Source organism: Chondrus crispus, genomic scaffold, assembly GCF_000350225.1.
Source record: "Chondrus crispus Stackhouse genomic scaffold, scaffold_61, whole genome shotgun sequence".
NCBI classification, from domain to species: domain Eukaryota; phylum Rhodophyta; class Florideophyceae; order Gigartinales; family Gigartinaceae; genus Chondrus; species Chondrus crispus.
In genome coordinates, this window is record NW_005178572.1 from 11,190 (window position 1) to 27,541 (window position 16,352).

Below are 16,352 nucleotides of genomic sequence, written 5' to 3' on the forward strand. Positions count from 1 at the left end.
ATGGGAGTAGTGTACCGTCGGGTAAAGACAGATCATACGGATCACGTACTAATGTTACGGTGGCCAGCTCGTGCGGCCACGACGATGAGCGATCAAAGTTTACAAGCGTGGCATCTGCTGGCTCCATCGCGGCAACAAGTCGCGTGCTGCTTTATTTTCTCACTACAAGTCGTGTATCTGTAGCATGACGGTGGCTGGGTGACTTCTGAGACTGCTGTGGGTGCACAATCCCACTGCTTTCAAAAATGCCCGCCCTTTTCCCTGGCGACCCCGACCAGCTCTGCGGCCTTTCACTGCATTAATCCCGCGTGTACTCTATATGCCCTACCACTTGCAGCTCCTTATCCTTTGTACTTTAACGCCGTTCCACCACCACCACCACCCCCCCTCACACCCCCTGATCCACTTTCCGGCCCGTCTCCACACCAACTTTTTTCCCATCATCCCGCACATTACTTGAACATGGGTCGCAAAAGAGAGGCTGCGAATGGATCGGAAAGTGCCCAGCTCACATCCCAAGGGAAAAAGCTTCGCAAAAAAACAAAAAGGCAAAAAAAGCCACAAACAAAAACCGTGTGGAACGCACGGCAGAGGACGTTACACCCCACGCACAGAGCTCCTGTCAACCGGACCTGTGTTCTCCAGTCACACCTCTCCAGCCAGAAGCCCTGCGTCACAGTGCAGCCACCATTCCCCCCCTCCCTTATTTGCGGACGAAAGCCCCGTGTGTTCCGAAAATGACGATGACAACACGCAGAAAGGCCCCCTCCGGTTCAAAACGGCACGAATTGACATAGAGGCGGTTCAGAAGCAACATTCAGATGTCTTGGCCGCAAGAGTCTCGCGCGTGCGTCCTCAAATGCGACCCGTCGGTGTCAGTGGAGGCTGCAATCGCCGTAGAAAGGGCGCACCCATGTCAGGAACAATTGGAGCTTTAGATTTGTCAACTGAAGATGCCTGGGCTTGCACTCTCCACAGCCTGGTACGGTGTGATCCGAATTTCTTCTCATCGCAGGAAGCCACCCTCCAGACACAGACAGTAGTTGGACAAGGCCGTCCCGCCTACAAATCAGTGCCAGTCTCTGAAAAAAATAATGACGACCTCGCTGAAATATTCCATTTGGAGTATGAGCCAAAAATTGCAGGAGGCGGTAAGAATGGTTCCTGAAAGCAAGTGTGCATGCAGGGCAGTTGCTGCGCTTGGCCGTCATGTGTCAAAAGGTTGAGGTTGAATCGATGTGGGAGTCCGGCGTGCTCTTCACGACTATTTGCGACCGGAGCACAGTAGAACTACTAGTTTCGCACTACCGCATTCGTACTGTATGTACAACTGTCATGACGAAAGTTTTCTGCCTGAAGAAAGTGGCGGAGCACGCAAAAATTTACTTTGAGGGGAGGGACGCAATCTTGGGAGCTGATGCTGAACGTTCGCGGATACATCTCCGCGCGATATACAACGTGCAAAAGGCATTGGGACGCCAAAGGACGACAGATCGCCAAGTGATTGATGACAGAGTAGAGCGCGCCGCTTTATTTTGGCCCGACGACTTTCGGAGATGTAAGCAAAGAATTGGAAAGTCCCTGGACGATATCATGAAGTCATTCGACGATTTCCGGGCGGATGTAGGTGAGGATTCCGCCACAGAGACAATGTTTGCAGATGGCCGCCTCAAAAACAAATGGTGCATTAACATTATCAACGTTTTGGTCCTGACCGGCGGTGGACAGCGTCCGCAAGTATATACCCAACTGCAGGTTCCCTCAGACAGCGACCTGGTTGACATGTCGGAGATGGCGAGAGTTAAAGGGTTTCTGGAATTGCGCACTGTGCGGGAGAAGACTCGCCGCAGCCTGGCGATGCCCTATGTTCTTTTTCCTGGGTACATATTGCCGTATATTAAGTTTCACTGTGCTGTTGTCCGTCCTCAAATTTTGAAGGCCGCACGCCTTGACGAGAGCGACATGTCGAACAAACCCCTCATTGTCCATTCGGAGAGTGGTGTCGAGTTGCGTTCTCCCCAAATTACCAAGACATTCAAGCGGTTTTGAGTGTCTCTGAGCCTACGTTGGTGGATTGCACCGTTATGACCCTGCGAAGGAGCTATGGCACCATGATGATGAAGTCGTTTCGCGAAAAGAAAATCTTTCCAACTCTCACCGAAGCTGCTTTCCTCGACATTATGGCGCAGCAAATGAACACCAGCGCCGAACAGTTGCGATCGACTTACGTCGGTATTGACCATACCGATTACGTGGACACGGCAAGGAGTCTAGTCCGCGCACTTGCCGTAGCCACTGTTGCTGCCGACGTGGAGGATCACGCGAAAAAGGGAGATGACCATGACATCTCCGGTTTTTTTGCGTAGCATTCCCCAAAAAAAATACTGCACACGAACGGTGTGTGCAGCTCGCCAGCGCGGACAACGAGGTAGGTTGGATGGTGAGCTGGAAATAAAGTAATCGTCGTAAGGTTTTAGGTCTACTAGGGCTTTGGCTTCGCTTGTTATATAGACATCCGGGAACAGTACCCGAAATACCGCAAGCCTGTGATTGGCATCGTGTACAATACAATGCCGTTCATGACACGCAACACATATGTTGTCCTCAGTTTCGTACAGTAGTGTAGAACAGTTTCTCAAATGACTTGCTACGCATTCTGCTCCGCTGTTTTCGTCCTACTGGACATGGGAATTTCCCACAACGTGTGCGCCTTCGCCTCCCTCGTCCTTTTCAGAACTCGGTTCTGCAAGACAGCGTAAAAAATTGACTGAAAACTGAGTGAGACAGACAGGTATGAAAGTGCTGCAGCGGCGTCGTCGTCGTCTCCACGAGCAAAAAAGGCGGGCAAACGCGCGAAGAGCATTCGCTTGATGGGTCGCTTGATAATCTCGATCTGGTTGTCATTCAGCTGTTCCAGGCGAAGGCTTTCTACGGAAAGCTTTGCTCACGCCCACGGAAGAGGGCGTGTTTTCCTCTTCATCACTTATCACGATGACAATTTCGGCGCCGCGGCGACGACTGCGAGGAAGGCCCTCCTCGTCTTGGCTCGCCATCGCAGATGCCTTCCTCTGGAATGGGGCCTTTGCATTTTGTCTTCTCAGTTTCTTCTCCTTCTCGCTTCTGTAACACTGTAGCATATCTCCCGGTGATGCTACTCGACCAATGTAAGTCTGACCAAATGTTGTGGGATTGGGCAGTTGCCATTTGCCGGTTGTTTCTACTCGCAGTATGATGAGTGGTTGCCGGACTATGGAGCAAAGTTTTTCAGTATAGAAAGAACGTGGGGGATACCGCACTCCATGGACCACCACGTCTTTGGGAGCGCCACGACGACCTCGAAAGATCGCTACGACCCGATCAAAGAAAGCCTGCTGTCTCTCGATGATGTCGTTGACAGTATCCTCCAAAAATTTGTTCAGCCCCTCCGGATCTGTCTGGGACAACCCTGACTGTGCCGAAAGAATAATATCTTCAACGTGGAGATTTCGCACTGTGTACAGTGGGATGGGGACATGCTTGACGAGTTGTTCTTTGTGTATCTCGAGTAAAATTGCATGCTTCTGCTTGCCCTCTCTCGCGGACAGTGAAGTGGCAACTGTGGAGCCTGGTTGCACGATTACTGGTTTCGATCGCCTGACGTCAGGCTTGCTCTCGTGTTCGTGCCCCAAGACTACGTAATTAAGCCAGGCTGGCAATAGGGTGTCTGGAATGCCCCTCGTCGACGATCTGCCGGTAGCGCAGTTCTGGTGAAGCCCAAACACATTAAACCAGGGTACACGGTCGTTGAGTTCATCAACGTCTTTATGGCATCCCTCCACATCCAAATGCAAATGCAAATGGCGCTGTTGCTGCAGTTGTGGACCAAGCCATTTCACCCCCTTCTCACGCAGTACTTCATCACTTACATTTCCCAAGCCGTACAGCGCCCAACGTTTTTGTCCTTTCTGCAAGAGGATCGGGGCAACCTCAATGTTTGTGGAGCACGGCGATTGACCGAAATATGTCACAAGTCCAGCCTGTGCGAGAAGATGAAGAGGGGAAGTAGGGGCTGCACGTGCACGGCCTGTTCCTGTTTCGACTGTGGGTTGGTCATGCCCTCCATGAATGACAAATACTGGCAGGGAAACGGCAACACAGGGATCCATGGAATTGACAGCGGCAGGGAGAGCAACAGGGTTGGAGCGCACTTCGAGAAGGATTTCACCGTCGGAAGACAGACAGTGCTGGCGAAGAAGACGAATTGTTTTCAACATGGTACTGCGAGAGGGGCTGTTGTCGTGCTATAGATCCCCGCCGAGTAAGAGCATGTCGACTTTGTTGGCAGTGGCCAGTTGCAGGACTTCTTCAAAACTGCGAAAGGAGTCATCGCCGCGAACAGGATCCTCTTCCAGGTAGCCCAAGTGGTTATCCGTGGAGATGATAATCCTAATGACGTCACTGGACGACGGTGCGGATGATGTCATCGTGGCAGCTCAGACTCACCAACTCGTAAACTCCTTTCTCTTCAAAATTGATGCGCAGTAAGTTAGTCGACGACGAAAGCGATAACGGCGACGGCGACGGCGACGGCGCAGGACGACGGGCTCTACACATCGGAAATTTTTCAGTACTGTACAGGCAACAACGCGACCCGCTCCTGTGCGATTACACGTAACCGCACCAACGCTCACGCGGTTCACACGCTTCATCCAATCTGTAGCTGAAGACTTGCTTCTCCAACGCATTGGAGAAACGAGCATTTTCACGCTTGTTAGACGCCCATCTCTCAGTCATGCATCTCCTGTCTTCTTTGAGCCAGCCCTGCCCTTGACAACAGATTCCCAAGTGGTGATTGCCTTCTTCAGACAAGTTCCTCATTTTCTATGATTCAGTTGTTGCACAATCTGTCTCTTCTGTGTCACGTCTACCGAAAAAGCCAACTGCGACATGTTGAAGTATGATGGATGGATGGTTCAGTTTTGGGTTTGAGGCGATAACCAAACCAAAAAAAACAGAAACCACTTGAACGCCGTAGCGCAGAGACTCGATAAAGCTGCCCCAGGTTCCGCTCCGATGCAATGACCGACTGCGGATTTCTGCCTCCTATGATGACATGACATTCCCTTCCCTTCAAGTCTAACGCGTGTTAGCCACTTTCTCCTTCTCGGCGTCAACCGTTCGCGCCCCGACAACATTCCCCAAAATATCCACGCTCACAACCGAACCGGAGGAGGAAACCGAATTACGCGCAGTGCATTTCGTTTGTTCGTGCTTGCTTTCAAAATGCAATTCATCGGCACCTGACGTCCGACGGCGGCGGCGGGGTAGGTCGCGGTAATTTTGAAGAAGGGTACAGTAGTACAGAGTTGGTTAGTTGAGTGAGAGGGGAGGACGGAAATCGGAACGCGAGAAGAATGAGAGAGAGAGAGGTGGCGGGGACGGGGACGGAATTAGGGACGCGAGAAGAATGGTACAGTAGTACAGAGTTGGTTTGTTCAGTTCAGTGAGAGGGGATGGAAATAGGGACGCGAGAAGAATGAGAGGAGAGGGGGGGTGGCGCCGAGGGGGAGGGGGGCAGAAGCGATGGGGTGGGCGTGCCATTTGGCCTGCCTGCCCGCGTAAGCAGTAGCATGGGGGAGGACGGCAGCGCTGTCTGTCTGTCTGTAGGTGCGGAAAAAGGCGGTGCGGCGGGCGGCGTGAGCGGGGGGGGCCCGCACGGGCAGGCAGCGGCGGCGTCGGGGGTATTGTATTCACACGATAGGGCTGGCGCGGGCGGGTGGGTGGGCGAGCGAGCGGGCGGGCGGGCGAAGGCGAAGGGCGAGCGAGCGATGAGGAGAACGGGCAACGACGGCAACGGCGATGCGACGACGACGACGATGACGGGCGCGGGTGGGGTGGGGTGGGGCGGGGGGCGCGGCGCGGTGAGGCGGGACGGGATGGGACGGTGGGGTGCGGGGTGATGTGCGGACAGCGGGCGGGGGCGGCAGCGGCGGGTGGGTGGGTGAAAATAAAAAATAAAAAAAGAAGAATTGAGTATTGAAGCGGAAGAGCTGATTGCAGTACACCCCACACCGTACAGGTTTGTTTTCACCCTTTCCGCAATGGTGTAAATTGCGCATCAAGCGCTGTTTCCAGTTGATCATACAGTAGAAATTAGTAAATTAATCTCGTAACGCCGTCAGAAACTCATGACAAAACAACATCTGCGCAACTTACAGAAAGAAAGCTTACTCTAAACCACACCGTCGTTACGTGGCACACTCCCCGCTTCAGTCAGTCAACTTGCTCCTTACAGGGCCCCCACAATCGGACTCGGACCGGACTTAGAATCGAACTCGCAACCACAGACACTGTCAGCCACTAACTCGGACAACTGGGACACTGGGACCACAAACTGCACTGCTTACACTGGATTGGATTTCACCGCCGTCCCCATAGGTATTTATTGTCGCCATCCCCGTAGCCTAAGCCCATCCGTACAACCTAAGCCCACCAGCCTAAGTCCAGCAACAACAAACTAAGCCCACTTCCCAACCTAAGCCCACAACCCTCAGCCCACAACCATAACCTAAGCCCACCTCCCAACCTAAGCCCACCAGCCTAAGCCCACCCCCTCACCTAAGTACTGAAGCATCCTAAGTCCATAAGTACACAAAAGTAAACCTAAGTACATCATCCCCACCTAAGCACGTAAGCACGTAAGCACGTCAGCACTTCAGCACCTAAGCATGTAAGCACGTAATCACGTAAGCATGTAATCACATAATCACGTAATCACGTAATCACGTAAGAACGTAAGCACGTAATCTCCTCAGCACATAATCACATAATCACGTAAGCACGTAATCACCTAAGCACCTAAGCACATAATCACATAACCCACTAATCCACCCAAACACCTAAGCACCTAACCTACTAACCCTCCTAATCTCCTAACCACTCCTCACCACCCCTAACCCTCCTAACCATCCTAACCACCCCTAACCACCTAATGCCCTAATCTATAGTATATACGTCCTCTTCCTCCTAACCCTCCTAACCACCCCTAACCACCTAATGCCCTAATCTATATTATATACGTCCTCTTCCCATCTATATATTATATAAGCGCATATCCCCATTATTCCTAACAATGTTACGCAACACTGATCCTTCAGTTTGAGGTTTTGAAAATCGCTTTATGCCTCATCATTACGCCCCCTTCATCGCCCTTTTATTTCTATATCTGCACTGCTCCTATGATTTCGGTACGATGACACCAATCGTCAAAGACATTCAACAGTTCTATCTGTTTCTGACGACTTTCTATGCATCATTCCTCTCCGCATACTTTTCAATGTCAGGGCCGGAGGAAGGTAGTTCTTCGCGTTCCGATCGTTCTAACACCGAAGCACAGTTAGTTTCTGTTCCAGTCGTTCTCCCTCGAGATAGATGTCGCCCAGTTGTGCGACGATATAGCCGTGGTCGTTTCCCAATTCGATCTTCGCAGTCCCGGCAGAGAGTACAGCGAGCCCAACAGCAAAGAGATTACATTCGTCAAAGAGAATTTTGAAGAAGCGACTTTATGAGGATTATCTGCACGCATTTTGTGTCGAAGGTAACAGCAGCGATCATATCTCCACTTCAAGGTCAACAGGACCGCTCGTTGAAATATTTGAACGTCTCTTAAAGAAGCCATATCGCCTCGGAAGAACTGAGCGATGCATGAAAATGCGCTCTTTCTACATGGAAGGGGGACACTTGCGTCACAATAACATTTCTAGTCACGACCAAGGTCTTCTTACACCTCCATATCCGACCCTTGCAAAGAGATCGAAGAAATACAGTGGCTGCCGCCTGCCCTCTGCCACTAAACGTATGACTGAAATGGCGGATGTCAGTGAGTGGATCAAATCTGCGTGGTCTGTGAATGCTCTTACAACGGATACTGAAATGGAGGCATACGAAATATGCAAGAGCATTATGGAGACCTACAATCCTGTGGTCAGGGCCACATATAGGTCAACGTCGGAGAGTCGTTCAAGATCTTCTGAACCTGAAACAGAGACGCCACGGGGCGACTTATGTGCGAACTGTAGCATTTCGCTTTCGGACCGCTCCAGAGCCATCCGTGCAGAACCCAGTCGCTCACCTCAAGAGGTCAATGATGAGCAACGTGAAGTTGAGCATACTTCCCTTCCAAATAATAGCACGGATGCTGCTGCCAGAATTGTGGATCCGAACGACGCTTCAGAAACTCAAGCTGCTCACGCAGAGTCTGGGCACGGATCGGAGCATGATTATACTCAAAAAAGAAAACTGGAACGAATGATTGAACTGGCCCTCAACGATGATAACTTCTCGATAGTGTGCTCTCTATTTGACGAGCAGCCGGATATTGAATTCGGGATGTATTCTGGAGTTTACTTAGACCAGTGCCGTCGTGAAAAAATTACAGCAACCGCTTTCATGAAGGAAGTGCTCACTTATTCTCACTGGAAGAAATTCGGTATTGTCAACGGAAGAGAGCATGAGGAACGCGAACAGAGATTGCGGTCGACCATGCATACTTCTGAAGCAATTCGGGCTGTCCGTGGCAAGAAATCGTATCAAGAGATGCGCTGGAACTTTCCTTGAGACAGATATCCTTAGCAGTCCACTTTCCCGTTTGCAAATCTTGCTCTTTCCATTTCCGTTCTCTTCGAAGCCCGGTATCCTTCCCAAATAGGTCCATTTCACTCACATAACCACAAGTACTTGCTAGAAAAAAAGCGAGTCTTATTGCTTTTAATTGTATCGCAGCACTTGCGTCTTTAGACATGACGATTGTCGCGTCTACCAGGAAGCATCACATGCAACGAATTTTTCCAGTGGTCGATTGCCGCTAGCTATTGCAATCGAGCAAACCAATGTTACCAAGAGGCAGACGACTGCTATTGGTGGTGCGGTGGGCGGGGGGGATTTTCCCCTATCCTTCTCTGGTGGCTGGTTTTCAAGGGAGAGCATGCTCCAAACGTTTCCTCCGCAGTTGCTTTTGCGCTTCCGGGTAGTAGATAGTTTCTCACTGTTGATCGGGAACGTGTACCATATTCCTCTTTCGGGGCGAGAATTGAAGACCTAGAAAATGTGTTCAAGAGTAGAGTGGTCTAGACTTACCTGAAACCGGAAGCATTGGTCTTAGAACACAAGGAAGATCAAACCTCAAAGCGCCCATGACCAAACGAGATTCGATTCGTCCTGACGTTCCATAGGGATGGATAGATCCCGAAGGACCTTTCTCGATGAGACTTTGGCACCTTGATCCGAGAAGTTCCCAAAAGACGCTCTCTTTTAGTCCCTGTTCATACTTTGTGTCACTCAGAAAAATTAATTCATGGCTTTTGGCTCAGTTCCAGACGTCGAAGAAAACTAAGCCTTGTGGAAGGGTAGGCGAAATCAGAAAAGGGGGCGAAGACCATATGTGTCGAATATATCGCTCCCTTGCTGTAGTGTATCGGCTAAGCGGTCGAGTTGTTGTCGTAGAACTAGGAGCTGATCAAGAGCGACGCATTGAGCAAAAAGAAGCGGAAGGAGAACTTCAGTTAGTTGTGGCATTGGTACCAGCAGGTCAAGTCAAAAGAATGATAACACTGCGGCGCATTCCGAGCTTCTCCAAAGAGCGATGTCCGCCGATTACGGGAAGAGATGCTTACAAGACCGCGTAAATTTGTGCTCATGGGCCATGACCGAGCATGCACACTGTGCATGCGCGGATCGGATTTAATTACTTGCGGCGAGCCCCGACAGAGCGGTAGCCCACTCCGTCTTTTGGCAGGGCTGGCTACCATCTTCACTCATATGAAATCCTATGAGTAAAGATGGTAACCAGCTCAAGACATGATGCCCGCCACAACTGAGCGGTGTACATTGCGCTGATGATCAATATTTATAGCTCATAGTTGACATCACGAATGAAACTTAGTCGCCTTCGGTAGTGCGCGACCTCATAAACCCCGCCCTTTTTCTTTCGCTTGATGTTAACTGATCAGAAATTGACTCGATTCCACTGCAAGAGCTCGCACAAACGAGAGTTGGACAGTACTGAACAAAGATAGAGTCCGTAGATGCATGTTGACATGCATTATCGCTAACATTTGACATCAAATGTTAGCGATAATGGCAGGACATGGATCCAAGCGACGGAGGTGCACAGATGCTCGAAATAGTTGATGTACCTTGCCCATATATAAATTCAATTGCTCTCTCAGAGCGCCAATGTAAGAGCATCCCCACCGGTAGAATCAAATACCCAAACAACCAAAATTTGATGATTTGATGTCGATTGAAATCCCCGCCGCGGTGGGGATTGCACCGCGGTGCAACCAAATCATCAAATTTTTGGTGTCGATATGAAAATCGGAACCAAATATCAAGACTTTGGTTCGGATAGTCTCTGTTTGATTACCCTTGACAATCCAGTTGTGCACGTTCTATTGGTCGACCGAAACGGCTTCCCACCAAAAAGGGCATCGATGCGGTATTTGCCTCGAGATTACCAGTGTCTCCCGCCGATCCAGAATGCCCACTACGGCGTGCATGCTCTTCCTCCTTCTATCCCTCCAGAACGTCGACGGCCCCGCCATCCCTGATGCTGTTCCCCCTTCCATCCCTCCAGAACGTCGACGGCCCCGCCATCCCTGATGCTGTTCCCCCTTCTATCTCTCCAGAACGTCGACGGCCCCGCCATCTCTGAGCGCGTCCTTCCCCGCCCAGCTCTTACACAACAACAACACTTCCTCGACCAACCAGGCGCGAATCTCCGCCATCTCCTCCCGTCCCACCTCTTTTGACCTCCCCAAGCACATTGCGACCGCCGCCGTACCCCCACCAACACATCATGGCACTCGTCCGCCATCGCGGAGTTCCGCACCCAGCTCGCCCCCGCCAGCCACTTCTCTGCCTACCCCGCCTCCAGCAATCTCAGCAACATTGTCAACAGCTGTCTCTCCGCCTGCCTTCCCTCGACGAACAGGACGTCCCTCCCCTCCTGGCTCGCGCACGCATTCGACAACCGCAGCACATTCGGAATACTCGGTACCCTCTCCACGAGCACGAGTAGCGTGCCCCTCTCCCGAAACCCGTCCGCGCCCTCCGCTTCGTCCACGCCCGGCGCGAAGCGCGTCAGGTTGGACAGCAGCGCCGCGTGCAGCGCGACGACGTCCGCGTCCAGGACCACCTGCGCTGCGAGCCGCACCGCGTCCGCGTGCGTCAGAGCCGCCGGCTCCTCGTCCTCCGACAGGTTCACAAGCGCAGACAGTGCTAGAGCAGTGCGATTCGCTGCTCAGCAGCAGCAGCAGCCGCAGGAGAACGTCGCTCGCGGCTGTCGAGCCAATCATTCGCCGCAGCACCACTGCCGCCGGCGCGTATGTTCTCTCCGGGATCGCGCTGCTCGCGGTCGCGTGGGGAGCGTGTGCTGTCCGTGAGCAGGGAGGACAGCGCCGGCAGTCTGTCTTTGTCCACGCTGGAGGTGAGAGGGAAGGAGTGCAGACAGAGTGGCGAGGGAGAAGGTCGCGAGATGGGTTTTGAGTGAGCGTGCCACTACGACTGAGGGTGCGATACGAGGATGAGTACGAGTGTGAGTACAAGGATGCGATGGTGAGTACGAGGGGAATGTACTTCATTTGGTTCTCACCGGTGGGGCAGTTCTTTCCGAAGCATCAAACAGCCATTAGATAAGTAAGCTTCACTACAAAAAGATGGGCGCCGCTCCGCCCCACGTTTTTGAGATCCACTTCAAAACCAATCAAATAGCTCCACATCGACTGCTGTGGATTTTTTACAGTTTAACGCTCATTTAATTGGCTGATCGATACGCAAAATATCACAACTAATGCCTACGTGAAGCCTGTGCAACAAACACTCAACACGATTTCCGAATCTGCCCGGCAGGGAGGCGGAAATGCTCCAGAACCGCGCAGCCCCATTCCATATTTTATTGGGGTCTCTGCGTAGGCGAATTTCATATTCATCAGGGAGCGCCAACTCTCGAACGCGCCCCAGCCTATCTCTTTCTAATCGTGCCCTCCCTTTCTCGCCGCTTCACGCTTTCCCTTCCATTGTCACATGTCTAGGATGAACCCTCCTCCCCATCCGACTCTTCTCTCTGTGACGCCATGAATTCATAGCGCTCTAAAGCTCTAAAGCTATCACCGTCGCGCTTTTGAAAGCTCGAAAATCGCAGGAAGAAGACCTCTACATCGTCCGCGAGCACTTTTGGACCTGCGCCGCGCCAGGACGCGTTGCCCTCTTCTTTTTTGATGCTATGCCCTCCCTATTCCGTCGCTTCACGCCATTTATTTCATCGTCGCACCTCATTTAATCCGTTCGAATCCCCTTCATGCCACGTTACGCGAAACTGGAGTGTTTCTCGCATGCAAAAGAGATTGATGTAGTCCCTTCAGGGGTGATTGGACCTGGTGTGAAGCTTGTTGCGCTGTTTGCGCATGGGAACATATTAGGGATTCGTGTGGCATAGGAGGTCGGGTGGTGTATGGATTTGGGACTCCGGCGGGGACGGCGGGATTCTAGAAAGAGGTCGCTGAGGTCGGGATCAGGGACGGCTAGGGGGTGGGGAGGGAGATATTTTTTGGCAATTGGAATGCAGAGGCTACTTGGAAATGTTTTTCTCGCCGTGGACCATTGCATTACGCAATCTGCATAATTGAGAGGAGGGTTCCTCAGTCCTTTCGAGCACAAAGTATCAACCAAGAAAGTCGCGAAGTCATCGTTGTTCTAGTCCCTCGTCCGTCATAGCAATGCAGTTCAAGTCACCTTGAATTTTTCTACTCCGCTGAAGGTATGTACATTCCTCAAATGAGGGACTACTCAATAGGAAGCAATCCATGGTCAGCATCGAACTGCCTTTGCGCTGCTCTCAATTTTTTCAGGTCTCGGGAGTATCTTTCTTGGTCCTTCGTGACAAGGTGGTAAAATCTATCAAGGGCCCCCGGAGTGTTCTCTACCTCTTCAAACAGCATTGTGAGAGTCTTGCCCTTTAGATTTCTTTCTACTGCTTTTGAGACTGTATTGCTGGCCAAAATGTCAGCAACTTTGTTGAGAATGGCCTCGTCCTCCTTGAAAACTTGGCGCAATGTCCTCGCCCCTCTCGGACTTCCGTACTCTCTTTCAGCCCAAATTTTCTTCTCGTCCATGTAGCATCTCAAAGCCCTTGAACTTGGTGTAGTCGCTCTTCTCTGCGGCCAATTATCGAAATGAGCATCACGATCCCCCATGTCGCGATAAACGGCCTTTAGCGCATGTAGGACGTGTACTGATGTATTAATATCACTGTACTCAGATGCGAGAGCAGCCATTGCGTTGCAAGCCGATGTTCCCTCGATAATGGGAAAGGGAGGTTCTGCATACGTCGCAGTTGGGACCCATGGATCAGGGTCTCGTGGACCCTTTCGAAACTTTGCATTCAGTAGGTTACGTGGAGGATAGCGCGCTTTCCAGTCAAGCTCGGAATTGGAAAAGTGTATCACCGGTTTCCTAACAATCCAGTTCAGCGGAGCACACTTCACACTGTGCGAATCACCAATGGGTTCATCTGACCTCGTGTGCCCTGACCGCAATTCTAAAAGCCCCTGAGGCCATGCCCTACGAATTAACGGTTTGGAAGTGTCCCGCATCTCAGGGCATGCTGTAAGATTCCGAAACTCTATCCCATTAAACCCCACGTGCTCAGCTGTCCGAGTTGACACCACACCCGGTCCACTTGGAGAATATTGTCGGTTAAAAAAGTTAACTACAGGGTCAGCATATCCGTCGCCAGCGCTTATACTAACTCCATGACCAGCTTCTTTAGCTCTAGAGTCCTGTATGTCCACAGCCAGCACATCGCAGTATCGGTCTTCGAAAGCCAGCTGGCTCTGTGCATGAAGTCCAGGAGGTTCAGTAGAGATACGTACCATACCGGCATCATCAGGTAACACAGATGCAAAGAGCTCCCTCAAATCTACTGGTAAGCGACTTTTAACCCCTGGCTTACATGCTGCGGCAGAGTGGATGTTGCGTCTCAAAAAGCCAAAATCAGGTGGTGGCTTGGTTGCGTAGCCCAGTGAGGCAAACACTTCTGTAAAGTTAATGCTGCTGAGGGGATTCACTGCAAAGCCTTTGACTTTGCCGTTTTCCGATTGATGCATTCAAAGCCATTTAACATGTCATCAACGCCTAGTATGACCTCCCGTCTCTTGCGGCTTTGAAATTGTCCAAAAAGCATGTCTGCGAGGTACTTGCCGTGATTATTCTCTAGAAAGATTACCAAAACAATCTCAGCGAGGCCTTGGTCCACCATATATTGCGGAAGAGCAACTGTCGTCATCCAATTTTTCCCAACTGCCGCATTATCGGAGATTATAATTTTAATTGACTCTCCACGACAACAAAGCAGATGTGTTAGCAGTATTTCCTCAATGATAGCAGACGCGTTCTTGGGACCTGTTCCCTGCTCGTGGGAGAGGACTATGGCGTCGTTAGTCACAGCGCTGACGTGCCCGTTGACATCGAATCTCCACCTCGTGATATCAGAGGAGGCAGACACGAAAAAATGAGGCAAATCGACTTTGCTCATGTCATCCTGATGCATCATAATTGCACGGTCCGGGAACAGGTTCCAACCCACTGGGTCAGGAAACTCCTGATTTGACGCATGACTAGAACGTATAGCTCGATATTTGTTCTCTACTCTCCGAAAGTGGTCTGTAAGCTTTTTGACAGTGTCTCGAATGCGTCCATCCCGGCTATTGTGTCTTCTCAGCTCCTGGACGCACTCGTCCTCTTGAAATATTTTTTCCACAATGGTTTCAGACAATAACTCTAATCGTCTACTTTCCGCCTCTGATAGTTCCCGCGTTCGCTGACGCAAGTCGTCCAGCTCACTTTTCATGATGGCTGCCTCATGGTGGTACTGTAGTACGGCGTAGTGCATTGTTTTGCAGTTTGGACATGCGTTGTGATCGGACTGCGAGAAACTTATGACGCAGTTTCGCTGTTTTAAATAATCTTTCACCATGCGCTGTAACGTGCTGGACGATACTTCTGAGATGGTAGATTCATCATCACAGCGAAGGGCTTTGCGCAAGACCTCTCGGAGCTTCTCCTGAGTATTAATCTCAGGAGAATAAACGCGACAAACGTTAGCACCCGTGGAGCCCGACGGGTCTGCCCTTAAGACAATATCGAGGTGAGCCTCCATTCTCTGCCGAATACGTTCAGGGTAGCGATTTATCGGATGCGTCCGTTCGTATCGGTAGCGTAGTGTACCATCATTTGGCAACGGGCGCCCAAAGTCCTCTTGGTCTGAGCACATCGCGTCAAGGGCTGTCCGAACATCTGCAATTAGTGATTCAGACACTGTGTACAAAGCGGAAAGTGCAGCGTTGCACACACGCGTAGTACTCTTTGAGAGCGGACAAAATAACCTATTCAATAAAAACCTGTTTCTTTGTGGCGCGGCTTGAGCTCCTTTGCAAGCTTGATAAAGTCACTGTATTCTCCAATTAAATTCCACTGCGGAACTGATGCGAAGCACGGCTTGTCGCAGCCGCAATCATACTCGTTCAGGCTTTGGAGAGGCGGATAGTTGCGTCTATCTCCATTTCTCCGGTGCTGACGCTGCCGGACTCCTGCAGCATCAACGACACTTGTAAGATCCTCCTCTGTAGCGGTGTTTAAGGACATGCTCATCCGGTTGTATAAAAAAATTCGTGACACCCCCAAAAGCGAGCATATAGCTTGTGTACACAGTTTTTGCTTCGGGCGTGCCGTTCCTTTGGGGGAGTCACTCTTTCCGTAGAGAAACGGCAAGACCTCTAATACAAAACTTGCAAACTCCCGCAATGCCTTCTGACGCGCAGTGCCATGCGCTTGTCCCGAGGCGGCCTCCCTTTCAGATCTCGAGTGTGAAACAAAGGCAATTGTCGAAGTCCCTACACCGCGGCGTCTCGTCTCAATCTGTGCGTCTAGTTGCTCATGTGCGGCATGGCACCTATTTGCGTGGTTGTGAATCAGAATTAGCTCATCTAACAGCTGGATCTGTAGCGGGTCCATTGAGATTGTTAGAAAGCAGAGCTTCTTGCAACAATACCATATGGATGTGGGGAAGCGATCCCTGTGAATTCCGTATGCCGCTTGAGCTTTCCTGTCGATTTCAATAAACTCCGATACTTTTTTCTCAGCCATTTCCTTCGCCGCAGCGTCCAAATTGTGTTCATTCTCCCCCATAGCATATGTCATACTTTCACGTATCTCTCCATTCCCGAAAAGGCGCAGCAAAAAGCTGCAATCCGGTTTGACGCCTCGATTTTTTCGTCACTGCACTGTTGTTCGCCAAAATAGAGATCCAGAACCTCGGT